The following is a 4,860-nucleotide window of genomic DNA, read 5'->3' as shown; positions in this document are numbered from 1 at the left end:
TCAAACAGCCGCAGAACACAATCTCGAAACACCATCAATGCTCGCACCGATCGATCGTCAGCAATCTCTACCTCTAACGGGCAATCTAACTCGCCTGAAGTCTCATGAAATCTCTTGCTAAGAGCAAGAGAAACGAACGATCGGGATGCACCCGAGTCGAACAATACCTGAACCGGGATGTCGTTCACATGGAACGATCCTAATACACATGTATACACACGGAGCACATATCAATATCATAACAACGAAAAATAAAAGATAGAAGGAAGGAATCATACCCGTCACCACATCGGGCGCGGCGCGTGCCTCCTCGGCAGTCAACTGAAATGCCCGACTCCTCACCACTGGAGCCTCTGCCTTGTCCTGACGGCCATCCGTGATCCGCAGGGTCGCTGGAGCTGGCGCCTTCACTGGCGCTGAAGCTGTCAACATGGGGCAATTGGCCTTCTTGTGGCCCCTCTGGTGGCAGTGGAAACACAGCAACTCCGATGTCTGAATAACTGTCGCAGGAGCAGTGCAATCCCTGTTGATATGCCCAAACTTGCCGCACTTGTAGCAGCCTGACGATCCCATCCTGCACGCCCCCTCGTGCGGACTGCCGCACCTCCTGCAGCGGCTCAGTCCCGACTGGCCTTTTGGCCTCCCATCTGATCCCTTGGGCTTCTTCCCTGAAGCCCCTGATGCCTGACCATCCTCAAGTTTCCGTTTCCGGATGTGCTCCAAATCTATCTCTCTCTCCCTAGCCCTGGCAATCATGGAGTCCAGGGTAGGGCAAGCCGAAAAGCTAACATGCTCCCGAATGTCAGCTCGTAGCATATCATGGTAACGAGTCCTCCTCATATCCTCGTCGCCTGCATACTGGGGCACCAATAAAGCCCTCTCCCGAAACTTGGCGGTGATCTCCGCCACGGTCTCTGTCGTCTGCCTCATGTCTAGAAACTCCCTGGCGAGCTACTGAAGCTCGACCGCTGGCGCAAACTCTGCCCTGAACCTAGCCACAAAGTCCGACCAGGTCATTGCCTCGATAGCCGAGGCTCCCAAGGAGTCACCCACTGACTCCCACCAATCTCGGGCCCGGTCCCGCAAACACCCTGCTGCGTACCTCACCTTCGACCCCTCGGGGCAGAAGCTGGTCAACTGGGCGGACTCAATATCCGCAATCCACCGCCTGGCGACAATGGGGTCCTTCACCCCATGGAAATCCGGCGCACCACTGCCCCTGAAGTCCTTGAAGGACAGTGTGAGAGATCCTGACTGGCTAGAGGCCAAGTCGCTCCTGAATGCCCGTAGGCGATCCTCCATCAACTCCACGATCCCTTCCTTGATCGACCCAAAGATGATGGGGGTCGACTCAAGGATGCCCCTAGTGATCTCCGACGTGATGAACTCACGTAGCCTCTCCTCAATCGGCTCGGTGCCAGATCCCGAACCTGACCCCTCTCCTGACCCGCCATCTGTCGGTCTCGGTCGAAGTACCACCATTCTGCAAAACATCATAATAATCATTAGTGGTACTGCTACTTTCTGAGGGACCTCAACTACTTACAGGTTCCTTGGTCTCGTCTTGGCCTTCCTCGGCTCGGGTACGGATCCTCTGCTTTCAGTAGTACGGGCCCATACTACCTTCCACATCTATCCGTACCTTCTCCGAGGAATTCCTCGACTCCACCAACTCCCCTTTACTACTGCTACTCTCTGTTATTCTCATCCTAGGCTTGCCCTAGGGAAAACTCAAGTTCAACACAACTGGTCCTCAGCTGCTGTAGGTCTCCTCATAATGCCAGTTAGCCACCACCTAAACACCATCACATGTGATGAGGATTAGATAATCCTTCAAGTAAAAGATCCGTCCCTACAACGGTTGGACTCAAACAAGAGCTGCGCAATAGGGCCAGTTCCAACACTTTGGGATTATTCAACCCTGATTACATGTGGTGTGACGTGTTTACCTAGTGGCTCACTCCCATTACTCAGAATCCCACCAAGCACGAAGCAAGCAGCATTCGGATAAGGAAAAACAGACTCAAGCCAAAACTGTTCTTAGAACAAGAAACGACACTTAACATAGGATGCTAAGCTCATACTATCAGGCATAACCTAAACAGGCTATCCTACTGCTGTCTACTCAATTCTAGCATGCAATATTCAATAAGCTGTAGCAAATAAACAGGCACATAAGGCATCACTCCTAGATCCTTAGCCTATTCTAGCATGCAATATTCATAAAGCTGATACACATAACATAAACTTGTATGGGTACTATGGGGAATACTTACTTGAGCTCGGCCGGTCGCGCACGTCACACACTTTGCTCTTTCTTATGACTCTTTTCCGGGTTTTAAAGAACAATTTCTTTTGGAAAATCTTTCAATCCCTCGATTTGAGTCCAAACACTCCCGAAGGTGTGTCCGAATCCCTCAAACCAGGGCTCCGATACCAACTTGTAACTACCCAATTTTTTTTACGTCCGAAAATTTCATTTTTCAGGTATTACTTTAGAAAACATTAATAAATGAAAACATTGTTTGTTCACACCATAACACATTGCAACCATGTTCTAAAAAGCCAAACCGTACATCCCATCAAATATCAGAGTACAATCCCAGTAAATCTCATGAATGCGGAAACCGAAGAGTGTGTGTATAACGTGTCGCTACCGCGCCGGCTCCTTCCCCTTCGATGCAGAGGTACCTGAAAACAAAACTGTAAACGTAAGCACAAAGCTTAGTGAGTTCCCCCAACGTACCGCATACCATACAAACACATAACATACGTACTGCCAGGCTATTCTGGGGTGCCTGACTACCCGGTACGGCCATTCTGGGGTGCCGACCTACCCATACGGCCATTCTGGGGTGCCGTCTTACCCGTGTCAAGCCATTCTGGGGTGCTGACTACCCATGTCAAGCCATTCTGGGGTGCTGACTACCCATCGGTCCTAACAACCGATCCTCGGGGACTATTTCACCCCCTACTACTACGATCACATGTAACATAACAAGCCAGCATGCATACATATCATCACGTACTGTCAGACGTATCTGGGGTGTCTGACTACCCTTCGGTCCTAACAACCAAACTCTACTACTATCACATACAACATATCATGCTAGCATATAACATGTCAGGTAATAGCAAACTTAGATGATATCACAAAGACAATCATCTATCATACATCTCCTACTGGTGGGTCGGCATTGTGGCCTTAGACCCACTGCTACTGGAAGGTAACTCACCTCAAAGTAGCTGCTGAACTGATCGGGAACTAACTGACTGCTGCTGCTCCGGGAGTCCTCCGGCTGCAATTCCCACAACATACTCAATCAATCACTGCTAACTGTCCTTTAGGTAAAATGACCATTTTACCCCTGGTTTAGCTCTAAGCCAATGATAGGGTCAACTTTCAGTTGACCCGACTCGCCGAGTGGATCACCACTCGCTGAGTCCCTAGCAAACCAATGTCCTGGGTCCCTGGTTCTACACATCGAGTCGGGGTATGACTCGACGAGTTCACCTTCAAACTGTCATTCAACTCCTTCATCCTACTCGCCGAGTTGTATGAACAACTCGTCGAGTTCATCTTCATCCGATGAACACTTTATGCTAAGACTCGCCGAGTTGTATGAACAACTCGCCGAGTCTGTTCTTGATCTATGAAGATTGCCTTGGACTCGCCGAGTCAGGGCATTGACTCGCCGAGTCCTAACATGGGTGAGTTCAGCTCCCAACTCACCGAGTCACCCCCTCTGACTCATGGCTCAACTCGACACATGAAGAAGGGACCAAATCGGTGACTCGCGACCAGACTCGCCGAGTCACCTATGCGACTCGCTGAGTCGTCGCCATGCACTACTTAAATATACCGATTTGCTCGATTCCAGTCCATGCCATTCATAGATCTGGACTTCTAGGACACGAATCACACGTAAAGTTTCCAACTTTACGTGTGGATATTCACCAAAATGGATTATAGGGCTCAAAATGTCTCAAAAGGGTAGATCTAGGGCTAACAAGCCTCATGGGGCCAAAAAGCTAACAGATCTGAGCTCCTGGAGCTCAATCTTGCATAGATCCAAAGGCCAAACGCCTTATTACGACATATTATGCACATACAAACTTGGGGAATTGACCAAGAAGGACCCAAATGAAGTTCTAAGCATAGAATCAAGGGGAAAATGGGTTATACCTCAAAGGAAATGTTGAAATAACACAAAGATGGCTGATCTCCTTCTCCTCTTCTTGATCTACTCCTCTTACTCCTCAAAACCTTCAAGAACACACCAAGAACACCTCAAACTCTCAAGGAAACAAGGGAAAACGATGTAGGGGGAGTTCTGAGGGTGAATGGGGACGAGTTGTGGCGGAATGAGAGTTTAAATAGGGTGCAAACCCTTGAAACTTAGGGTTTCATCCAGCAGCGGTGACTCGCCGAGTCCAGGATGTGGACTCGCCGAGTCGCCTACTTAAAACGTGTCCTGAGTCTCGTCCCTACTCGGCGAGTCGGACCCTATGACTCGCCGAGTCCAAGGTTAAATTAGGGCAATGCTCAAATAAAATTCACATACCGGAAACCAGGTGCTACAGTATACCGTAAGAGCTCCCCTACTAGGGTCTCGTATAGCCACCAGCTGACGCTCGCAGTCAATGACGGTGCTGAATCGGCTCAACCAGTCCATGCCTACGATGACACAGACATCCCCCATCGCAATAGGAATTAGGTCAATCGGAAACGCGACCCCGAAGATCTCTAGCACACATCCCCGAAGAACCTCCGTAGCACAAACCACCCTCTCGGCCGCAATAGAAACGCTCAAAGGCCGACTTAACGGCTCACGACTAATGCCGATATGCTGACTAAAG

At 49.8% G+C, this 4,860-nt stretch overlaps 1 long non-coding RNA gene across 1 annotated transcript; it reads right to left on the bottom strand.

The window, feature by feature from the left end:
* Positions 1-1,369: 1,369 nt before the first annotated feature.
* LOC145004293 (uncharacterized) lies at positions 1,370-4,306 on the bottom strand. Its single transcript, XR_013662339.1, has 3 exons — positions 4,187-4,306; positions 3,237-3,299; positions 1,370-1,483 (listed from the first exon to the last, which is right to left on the bottom strand). It is a non-coding gene; the product is annotated as an uncharacterized LOC145004293 (long non-coding RNA).
* Positions 4,307-4,860: the final 554 nt, after the last annotated feature.

Source organism: Lactuca saligna, chromosome 7 (assembly GCF_052625555.1).
Source record: "Lactuca saligna cultivar CGN05327 chromosome 7, ASM5262555v1, whole genome shotgun sequence".
Classification (NCBI taxonomy): Eukaryota; Viridiplantae; Streptophyta; class Magnoliopsida; order Asterales; family Asteraceae; genus Lactuca; species Lactuca saligna.
This window is presented reverse-complemented; position numbering and strand designations above follow the sequence as displayed.